The sequence below is a fragment of the Bombus pyrosoma genome, linkage group LG7 (assembly GCF_014825855.1).
Source record: "Bombus pyrosoma isolate SC7728 linkage group LG7, ASM1482585v1, whole genome shotgun sequence".
Lineage (NCBI taxonomy): Eukaryota > Metazoa > Arthropoda > Insecta > Hymenoptera > Apidae > Bombus > Bombus pyrosoma.
Genome location: NC_057776.1, coordinates 126,848 through 139,005, shown reverse-complemented (window position 1 = coordinate 139,005; position 12,158 = coordinate 126,848). Strand labels below are relative to the sequence as shown.

Below are 12,158 nucleotides of genomic sequence, written 5' to 3'. Positions count from 1 at the left end.
GAAAAACGCGAATTTAATTGACGAGACAAAGCGGCCAAAGAAACGGAAGTAACGTAAGACAAATTTGAGGTACAACTTATTGAGGAAGGGAATGTAAAAGAGGTTAGAAAAGAAAATGGAGCTTAGAATTTTTACGAAATAATTTCTGTGTAGTCAAATTAATAGTTAATTAACTGTAACCGATTGTTAGCCACAGTAACGGATATTGTTATATTGTTACATTATTTTATCAATCGAAGGCCATAGGTGAAAAACTCGCATTTCCCGTTTTTCTATAAGACAGTAATTTTTAAATTCTTATTTTTATCTCTTTCTGCCATTCCCCCTTCATTTCGTCATTAAATATTGCCACTCTTAATTCATATTATATGATATACAATATCAAGTATTCATTATTTATACTCATATTTCTATTTATTTTATACGTTTACCATTATATTCTTCTATTTTATATTTCATTCACAATTTTATAGGTATAATATACACACTATTTTATATTTTACCATGTTGCCTCATCTTCAAACACATAATATTCTTCTTCAAATAAGTATAAAAATTGTATAATTTCTCCTGTATGTATAATTTCAGTTGATCACAGAAGTATATACAATATGTTAGATCTACATTACATTGTGTATAAAATTATATGTAAATCATTAACATAGAAAATAATTTTAAATCTATTTTTAACAAATACTTATTATTCCACAATATTTATCTATTTTTCTCTATTTATTTATTTTATTTACTAATTTATACTACATTATTTTCTATTACAATTTATTTATGTATTCTTATGTATCTTATTCTGATAATAGAATCAACGATAATGGAACAAATAATGTTTAAGAATAAACTAGAATTTGCATTGAAAAATTATACGATAGAGACACACTATTAAATATTCAAGTAATTGAATACTTTTAATCGAGTGTGTCTGATATAAAATCATCATTATTCATCTCGAAATTCTAATCAATTTGACTCAACCCAATTTGGAATTCTGCATCGTTCCTTTTTGTTAAAAGCTTTTTTACACCTCTACGAGAAAGATGTTTAATTTTGTTATTTCACACCGAATTTTGCCGGATGAAATTGTTGAATTTTTAATCTTTGTCATACACTCGATTCAGCACATATATTCTGAGCGTTCGAAGTTGGCAGTCGAAAATTTTGAAATTCACAATTGATGGTATACTTGTATGCTAAAGGTACGGACAGAATGTAAAATTTTTCCGTCGGTCAACGTGGCTTTTAAAGCGGAAATCTCATTTCAGTGTCAGGACCACGTGCACTGTATAAAGAATTCATACCGGAAACCACTTTGCATCCTAGTTCCCGAATGGTTATGTAGATTACGTTCGACGATAGGCGTATTTTATTTTTCAATTTATAATATATGTATATGTCGGGTTCACACTATGATTAGGGTTAGGGTTAGGGGTGCGAAACGAATTTTCATTTTGATTGGACATTGTTGTTATGCAATAGAGAAGATATTGACTAGTGCAAAATATGATTATTACAGAATTTGACAAGTAACCGTGGTAATTAGATACTCGAGAAGCTAATGACAATGATCCTAGGTTGAATAACGAATCCGCGGTCGACGGGATAACAAAATGTTGTACTTAACTTGCTTATTTACGGTACAAGTATTACTGGACTAACTCTTTGTTAAAACGTAGAATATCCACCGAGCGTAAAGGCGCTATGTAACTCGTTAATGAGACCTCGCGAGAGAATGAATTTCCATTGCGATGATCCTGCAGAGGAAAAACTATGATGGGGTCTCTAAGGACACGAGATCATCGGATTGGTGGAGAGATGCCTTCGTTCGGAAAGTGAGGGAAATTGACGTTGCTGTTAATTGGTCAATTTCCATGTTGGTGGTTAGAGAAGGATGCTACCGCCCTTGAGGGAAAGTTGCTAGTGGGAAGCGTCGTTCGCGAGAAAAATAGATTTCCCCTATCTTTCCGTAGTTGGGACAAGGACTGTTTGTCTGTTTGAAGGACTTTAGTTAACTAAATTTTAAGATTTATAACGGGCCCTCAGGCTAGCTGAATATGTATTGTGGAGATGCATTGACATCTGGTAATCATATTACCCGGAGAATAAGGTCTGCGTGTGGCGAGCCACGGGACAGAAACTGTTGGAATGTTTACTATCGAGTGCCGCTACAACTATTTCTTTTTAAGGAGAGCTATACTATTACTCCATACCTTTGTTTGACAAGACGTTCATCCCTTGACCGCGGCTACGTTCGGCGACTGGTTGTCGCCTCGAGCCCAAGCTCTTTTTTTTTTTATTATTTAATAATTTACATTCACAATTTGTCCAATTTGGACATTTGGTGAAATTTTTTAGCTGTTTGATTATCGCGTGGGTGGCTACCCCCAGCGGGCTAACATCTTCGTGTTTGTTAGGTTATATCCTTTGTGATATATGTAAAGTTGAACTTCTTAGCGTATTTTACACCTTACTTTGACGCCATTTTGATTTCTGAGCCAAGCTCATTGTCACAAATCTCGAACAAATACAATCTGATTGAATGACGACAATTGCTTAATTACGGCTATGGTAGAATCTAGATGACAGTGTTAAGGGATTTTCTCAAAGTTCCAAAGGGAAGGCTCCGATGTCCTTTCATCTCCGACCTATAAATGAGGTGAACAACGTGTAGGCTTGTTTGATAAAGAAACGAGTGCATGAATTCGTAACAGCAAAATATATTGAAATAAATATAAGTACAGAGATTGTGTATGCCGATTTGGATCGTTGCTCTATCAGTGCTACAATACCAAAAAAATATCATAAGGAGCACGTTCATACGTTTATATTGACAGACGTTACCACAAAATGTTAACCTTCTTGTGTAACTCTAGCTGAAGATTACAAGGAACGACAATAACAATCTACTCATATCTTTTTTTGTTTCTAGACCTTGTAACCCAAAACAAAGTTAGTATTGAAGGGCACAATAATATGGATCTCTCCCAGCTTTGAATTTTTTTTGGGTTCAACGCTGGAACTTTTTCTACGGTCCTGGGCTGCTGCGTATATAATATCTAATTTCAATGTTTTAGTAATTTAAGTAATTTAGTAATTTAGTAATTAATTTCAATATTCGGTTAATTTGAAATGAAATTAATTCGCCAAAGTAAAGAAAGTTTGTAGCTCTACTCTTTCAACTAAACTGTTTCTCCGAGGAAAACATTTTTTTGACAAAAACTATGAGCTATTGTTTTTCTTTTTTATCTACCAGTAGTGTACGATCAGTTCTCGCATTGAGAATTTTAAGTAATTTTCTCTGGCGTGGCGCAGTGACATGGCTAATTATTTATAATAAGTTGATACTTATTATAGATAAGTATAATTTATAAATAAGTATTATAAATAAGCAAATATTACTTAATATAAATATCTACTTAAATCTTGTGCTCTAACGGGTAGTGTTTTTTTAGCCTGCGAATCTGGTACGACGTATTAAGTGATTTAGTAATTAGGGGGTTCCAATGTTTGTTGACTCAAGCTATTGTGAAAAGTGGATTAATTTTGTTCACATACAGTGACTCGCAAGAACATTTGAACGTATAATATAGAGAACTTTTATAAATATATTATATTAATTGTTGAAATTTGTTAAACTTTCGTTAGCACTGGAATGAGAGACATGTTCATCTATTATTATTGTATTAGCAAAATTTTAAATAAATTCAAAAATGTATATGAAAGATCCAATACATTTACTGCCAACGGAAACTTTGTGAAATATTGATGATATTAAGCGAAAATAGCAGTAATTATTTTATTTATTATATGACAAAGTTACTACACTATTAAAATGTAATAAAAATGACATTCTGTGCACGCCAATTTTATGTGTTTTAGTATACTATGTTCTAGTAGTAATTATCAATATCAATTTCAAGTAGCACAATTTCCAAATTTTCTTTATAGTAGAAATGAAAAACTAATTCTAAATGAATTGGTAATCTTGCTTAACCATTAGATATGACGGTGAACCTATTGGGGCTATACTAATTACTGAACACAGTATAGTATTCGAATAAGCCAACTTCGTTATAGTTTACTTGGATCTTGCTTTGGAGGACTAAAAAAATTTATCTTAAATTAATATGTGACATATTAAATGTTACATCAACTATTTAAATGAAATTAGTAAGTACAAAAATGTACTAAAAGAAGAAAACGGATTCGTAGATTTTTAACGAACCTAATGTTTAAATTTATAGTTTCTTATTTTGAATATGTCATAAATAAAGCTTCAGTGGAGTTATATAAAAAGCTTTTCGAATGTTATGCATATTTTTAGTTAATTTCTAATAATAATGGAATAAAATTCATGTAACAATATTTTTAGTTTAAAGTAATTAGAATGTTTTATTAAAATTTGTGTACTTTCCTCGTTAAAATATTATTAAAGTATTTATTTATTTGTTTGTTTATTTATTTATCTATCTATTTATTTATTTAACAGGCATAGGCCTTTTGGTATCGAATGCATAAACATAATGGCGGCAAAAGGCCGTAAAAAAAGTTCCAGGCTTGAAGTCCGAGGCTATGACGTTGTAGAAAAGAAAACCCTGGAACTTACGGAAGAGCGCAAGGGCTTTCGGCAAGAGAAAAAAACTGTTCCCCTACCCCAGAGGGCACCCTATAAAGGAGGGAAACGAAGAAAGCTCGTGACAGAAAGTGCGAGGCAACATTTCGAGCGCTAGTAACATTAATAAACACACTGTAAAATTAATACGCGGAGTATTCCTTTGGCTCCCTTCACGTCTTACGCCTCAAATTGGTGACCCTGACGTGATCTCAAGCGAAGGAGGTGAACGTATTAGTGCCACATAGGCGTCGTTTCCGCGAATCACGAGTGTTCGAGATGGCAAATGTCGGCGAGGAAGTGCCCGTGACGAACATCACCGACGATATGGAAGCAGTGGACAACCTCTGGATACCGCCATTTTCGCCGGAAAAAATCGTGAAGTGGTTTATTGTGTTAGAAGCGCAGTTCGAGTGCGAGCACATCATGAATGACGAATTGAGATTTAACATCGTCATCGCGAACCTACAGGAAGAATACTTGAAACTTGTCAAGGACATAGTGCACAATCCGCCAGCGAAGGGACAATACTTACTGTTGAGGGACGAACTTATTAAAAGACTGCTTGATTCGAACGATCAGATAGTGGAAGGTAACAGTCCGAGTTCGGTCCTGCCAATACACGCTAGTGACATTAATAAAGACAGTGTTGAATTAATACACCGAGTAATCCCTTCGCACCCTTCACATCTTACGCCTCAAGTTGATGTCCCCGAAGAGATTTCGAATAATATGAGAAAGTGGAAGTTATTCGAGAGAGAACAAATGGGAAATCGGACACCGTCCGAGTTTTACAAGGCATTGAAGGAGCTGTCCATCCCCACGACTCCGGAGGACTTAATCCTGACGGTGTGGAAAGTCCGTCTTCCGACGTACATGCAGAAAATCCTGGCCGCTAGGACCGAAACGGACGCAAACATCTTGACCAGTATCGCAGACCGGATCTACGAGATGTCAATAGAGGACGGACCAACTTTAGCGGCAAAAAGATCACGGAACTAAGACTGCAACGGGTACGAGACGGGCTAAACCAATTGACCGCGTTCCAGAGAAAGGGTGCAGCATCTGGGCCTATGTTACTACCACGAAATCTTCCAAAGTTGCGCAACAAGGTGCCGTCCCCCATGTAGTTGGAAACTGGGAAATGCGAACGGAAATTCCTCGTGGATATTGGAACCGACCTATGCGTGTACCCGGGCAACAGATTACGCGGTTTCGCGAACGGAACCGAGTACGAACCTGTCTTTTCGACGAACCTTGAAATGGCATTTTGTAGTGACGGACGTCAACAAGCGAATTCCGAAAGTTTCACTTTAAGCACACAGACTGATCTGTGATTAAAGATAGTGTTTCTATCAGCGGATTTGAAAATAGTAGTGTGGCATTGTGGACAGTAGTAATAGTGTAGTATTTGTGGAGATTGCTTAAGAAATATCGGGTATATAAAATATAATCAGCTATAAACAATGTTGCGAGAAAGCCTAAGTGTCGACAGGTTGAAAGGGTCGGAAAACTTCAATGGGTCAAAAGCGGCTCATCAATGTGTCGTCGGTCCTTAGTCGAATAGTTACACGGAAGGAGGCGTACGTGATCATGATCGCGGACCGTTACGGAATACGTACGTGGTGGGGGTATGAGAAGAGAAAGGTATGCTTATGGGAGAAAGACGAATTAACCGGCAGTCGTTAACTAAGAGTCGAGTTGTGAAGGTTTAAATCGAGAGAAAGTTGCCGAGTTAGGAGTTGTAAACTATTTGTGAGTTGAGAATTATTCATTTAGTTGTTTTAGTTATAGCACATTATTGTATTTAGTTCGTGTTAAATAACCATCGTTTCCTGTTTAATTTATTGTAAATAGATCCATCTATCAATAAATTTATCATATAGAATAGAAATCATTGGAATTCCTAATTTCTAATATTTCTGAATAAATAATCCTATAGTAGTAACAATATCTGTTTTCCATAAATATGAAAAAATATCTGCTTCGATAGATGATTTGAAAATAATCCATAAAATCCTAATCTGCAGAAAACAGGAGGGATTGTGTCAATTTCGGGCTATTTGTTAGTATTCAGATTGTCAAGTTTATTAAAGACTTTATCAATGTCAATTTGTATATTCGAAATGTTGAGATTAGTATTTATTTCAAAGAAGTTGGCTGAGCTTGTCGCGAAGATCGATTCGAAATATGTAGAGCAAAAGAATACACAGTGCCATCAGAGTTGACAAGATGAGTCGTTATACGTTATCCTGCGAGCTAAGGTATGATCCACCCTCTTGTTATTAACAAGCATCTAGAAGGCTTCAAAATTGTTCGGAATTACGAATTACGTCATGCATATATGAATCCTATTAGCTTTTAGCAAGTGATTTACAATGCGATGTGAGATTGAGAAAGGCGAGGTAATCGCTACATGAGTTGCTCTGCTTGTATGCACGGTTCGCGGCTTTTTTAGTCTTAATTTTATTAATCAATTCGATGAGAACCACATTGGATACAAAGAAACGCGTATAAAACACATATTTTTTCCTATTAGGTAGAAAGTGTTCAATGACAAACAAAATATTCTTATACATGAAATGAACAGCTTCGTTTACCGATAGAGATCTAAGTGTATTAGTCAAATGAATTTAAGTAGTTGTTTGTGGCGTGATAATCGGCATAATTGAAGTTTAGGCGAGCTATCAGTTTATATATAGGGTGATTTTTCGAATCGTGTTTTAATTGCAAGAAAAGTAGCGAATGATATTTATCAATGGGAAGGAGCGAGTCCAAAGCTCTTTGTGTGGATATTGAATTGTAGTTAGTATAAAACAGATGAAGCGATCTGAAACATATTTCCTGAGATAAATTAAGCGCATAAAAATAAACGCATAGGACATCAAATTTAATTTGTGCAAACGAAGCTGTCAAAAAAAACGCGATAACAGAGCAACTTAAATGGAGGATTATTTTTATCATTAGGATGTAATATCAAAATTTTTCTCACTTTCACATAATATCTATCATCGAAGAGAACATCAAATAGAGGGGTAATGTATACAGATCTAATAATGTAAATAACGTCAGGCAGGCTTACTTTACGTATAATTGTTCAATGCCATTTTTCTCACTGTCAATACGTCCATCTGTCTGTACCTCCATCCTTCTTTCTTCAATTGTTTTAATGTTTCTATCAAGTCCATAAATGTTATGTGAAAATATGAATCTCGAACGACTGGGGTAGCTACTTGGGACCGCCTGGCCTTCGTCATTTTCGCCTGTGAAACGAGAAGGCGTCAACGTTTGAGGATTGCTATAAATGGCGTGTGAGCCAGCAGGCTCCGACGTTTTGCGACCGCGATGCTTGGTTTTTTCGAGTATTTTTTGTACGATCATTGAGATGGACAAACGTTGAAATAAAACGCCTCGAGTTTCGCATTTCCAAATCTACAGAACGTGCTGTAAACGCGGCTGCCTTGAATTCACTTCTTAGTATTTTCTTACAGAGTCACAGATATTCCCTATAAAGCAGTTCTCTTTGTCAGTGAGAATAACATTGCAAAGATCAGCAGTATTAGAAATAGCGTGATGCGTTAATAACAAACTTCGTTCTGAGGCCGCTAACAATGGGTCTAAGGGAATTCGTATCAGTATGACCGAGGAACGGATTATGGTTTATGGTAGGTCGCGGCACGTAACAACATAGAACAATTATTTAGCAACGCGAAGAAACAATATGAGATAATTGATAATTGCAAAAAATAATATTATAAAAATAAATTCATTAATGATGGTTATACACCGTAACATATCTCTTGTAGCTAATATTTCAACATTATATATATCGCATAATAAAAAATTAAAACTGTAAAACTTGCGTGTTCTTCAATGTGTTAATAGTAGTAGACGTATGATTATACCTGTAATAAGGTTAGATATATTAATTGACAGTAATTGTAAAGAAAGAAAATTTTTTTATATTTTTAGTATGGTAAAATTCCGAGGTTATCGATTTATATAGAATAGGAGTTCACCAATTCTCTCTGCTATGATTTTCCTTTCATATAGTACACTTCATTTTCAGATAATCGAATTCAATCGACAGGAATTCAATGAGTCGAACACTAACCAAATTGCGTTCCAATAAGTGGAGTTCTGCTGTAACAACGAATGACGTTTCAATAAATGATGTAAAGCATAAAAACTAATTTATTAAATATAATATCATTATAAATATGTTATATATCTAGCGTGTTTGCTTTCATATATTATTTGTTATTGTTACAGTAGAACAATAATTTCATTATATTAATATTAATGATTATTATGATGCTATAATGATATTAATGATCGTTAATCATTGATGATATCGATTATTATGCTAATAAAGTATTAATTACTAAAACTTAAATGAGTATTAATTTTGTAATATTGTATATGTAAGTCATATAATGCTTTTGAAGCATGTTTATTATTTATGTTTACGTTTGTCTTAATTGCAGAATCTTGTAACTCTGCGTTTTAGTCAGTGAAACTGTCAATCGCGAGAATATAAATAATTCACTAAGTTTTAAGATGACTCTTTTCAACAAATAATTAAAATAAATAATCGAAGAATTAATTGAAATTGCATTTATCGTATTCGACACTTTTCTTTGTTATTTAACCGTAATTTCAATTACTCTTCGAGTCCAGATCAGAAGGCACACATTCTTCTGACATTTAGTGTGTTATGTAGTATTAATTGTGTTAATGTATTCCGGACGAAAAAGTTATTGCGAGAGTGTCAATCGATAGCTGTGTAAGTCGTACACGTACTCGACGATTACGGTTTATTTACATATGCCGTTCATCCCTAGGGTGTATAAGTTAAATTCCTCGCCGAAACTTAATAAAACTTTCGAAACCGTTTCCAAGTCCTTGTATTGAACTTCTAAATTAGCTTTTCACCGGCTTTTGAAATTTAATTTTCACCACGCAGATGTAACTGAAATCCTACTTGTTTATTATTTCCCTTGGTATGCCCAACATATGAAAACTAAGAATATTAAAAATACATAATGAAACGTTTCAAATTGTTATCAAATATGCGCATATTGTGTTACACGTATCGTATATGATATTTTACCATTTGTATTAGTTTAAAGCAAATATAACTCACAAATCTTGCACTGCTAGTTTTTTATTGACAATCTCTTACGTTTCCTTTTCAATTCTAAGTATTGTTTCTTCTGTGAAGAGATATTTTCTAATGTTTAATGAATGCAATATATGTTGTTATTTCTATACTCAGAGGTAGGATCACAATAGCTATTATTATATTGAATGGATAAATTTATCACACCGTTCTGAGCCGAAAAAACCTTTTATTGCACATACATACATGGACTAAGGATAAAAACAAAAGAACATCCTAAACCTATCGATTAATCTATCGATTATAACTAGAACTATCTTCTAGTTACTATTTCTTGTAACTAACACACGTTGTCATTTTCGACAATATAAATAGTATTTTTATGTTTGCAACTGTTATAAAGCTTGAGGAAGAATATTTTTGAAAAATTTGAATAATTAATAAAATTCATGGATCGATGCAAACAATAATTATATTAAGAAATTAAAATATCCAGATTAAAATTAGTCTTTTGGCATTTTTCATCAATATAAAATTAAGCTTTCTTTATCACAGTAATTCCAAAACGTTTGCTTTATAAAATATATCAAATGTATTACATTAATTTTTTATACATTTGTTGTGATTACTATTATAAAATTACTGTCGAAAACCATATGTTTATTTATCAAACCTCTATGGATGCAAAATAGTTAATAATTACAAAAAAAAAAATAATTTGTAAATCAACTATAGCGAATTAATTCATTAAACATATACATAAGTTAATGTCATTATACATATAATTAGTCAACAAAATGGAATAATAATATCTTAAATTCTTGTAATAAAACTGGCGTAGAATAATAGTTTCTGTGAAATTAAAATCCAAAATTTCTATTGGAAAAGGTAAAATAAGATACTTTACGAATGCTTAACTCTAATTGAAACAAGTTTTCGTTCGGTTACTCCCTTTAAATAAATACAATTTTAGCCTTTTTAAAGATTATATTTTACATATATATAATATGATACATATAACTGTTTCTACTCTATAAATTACTGAATATACATAAAGTACGTACATGAAACAAAGAAAAGAAATTCTTTTTATACAAGAGGAGCCATCTATTGAGATTAGATCCTTCTAACGTTACGACATTTCTTCTTTACACGTCCGTTAATCTTAGTTTTCGTTCGTTTGCATTTACCAAAAGATCAATAAGCCAATTGTATGCATATTTGTACAAGATGATAGAATCTTTTTTAATTTAATTACGTGTGCCGTTCGGTGATCTTCAACTTTCCACCTGTCCTGCTCAACAAAGCATAAGGTACAGATATATTGTATGTAAATTGAATAAATAGAAAAGGTAATACGTTTCGTATTACGCATGAAAATAATAATATAAAACACGATAACAGTAATATTAATATCGATATCGGCATGGTTTAAAAACGTTTATTTTGAAATATGCTTACGTGTCGAAATAGTCGAAAAGAAGCTATGTATTTTATTTTTTTCGATTAGGCTTGGTTATGGGACACTACTTTGTCTAAACTTACATAATCTAATAAATCCCAAAATACAACAGTTTTGGTTGCTAAAATCCATTGGTTTAAAAGTTATGCGTTGTTAAATTTTGATATTTTTAGCCTACTGTGTATGGCTTATTCTATCTTATGCATTTGAGATAGACGGTTAAAGCGTTAATCTTTGTTAACACTTTGTTGAACGTTATCGCTATAAGTATGTACTGGTTAGGCTACATATCTATTTTTCTGGCCGCGTCGAAAGGCCTCGTCAAGAATGACATTTGCCAAATCGATTCATATATTGATCACAAATTTTGAATCAATGGATTCCCATAATCAAAACTGTTGTATTTCGTCTTTATTCGTCGAATAATGAAAAGATAATAATGTGAGAAGATGCAAAAATACTTTTTAAACGAAGTGATGCCCGAAACGATGTTTAACTTCTTTTTTTTTGCAATAGTGTAAGAAAATAATCTATCGATATTGAATCAAGGTCATATAATGTAAGTTATAAGTAAACAGTCACCGTCTTAAACACTTAATAAAATGAATTTTGGCTATACTTTATTTTAGGGGACATAAAATTATTTACTTTTTTTTTTATCATAATAATTTTCGACGCGGAGAATCCAGAAATACAAGTTTTAATTTCAGAAACCCAGCGGTTCAGAAGTTATCGTATGTAAAGATGATCCAATGAGTCCAATTCGTCACACAAAATACGTCACAAAATCTGTTGCGATATGTCAAATGTTTTTAGCAATATGTATTTTGCATATGTTTGGATTTCTGTCCTAACGTACCTAATAACTCGATTGTCCTACAGCTTGCAGATAACAGTTTCTTCAGTTCTTTCAGTGTGTTCGAATTGTCCATTTGTGTTTTTCATATACA

At 33.1% G+C, this 12,158-nt stretch overlaps 1 protein-coding gene and 1 long non-coding RNA gene across 3 annotated transcripts in view; both read left to right on the top strand.

Annotated features, from left to right (window-relative positions):
* LOC122569732 overlaps positions 1-12,158 on the top strand; it is a 265,026-nt gene that overhangs the window by 188,182 nt on the left and 64,686 nt on the right. The window lies entirely within an intron of this gene.
* LOC122569736 lies at positions 6,336-8,791 on the top strand. The gene is made up of 3 exons (XR_006317558.1): positions 6,336-6,379; positions 8,116-8,289; positions 8,694-8,791. It is a non-coding gene; the product is annotated as an uncharacterized LOC122569736 (long non-coding RNA).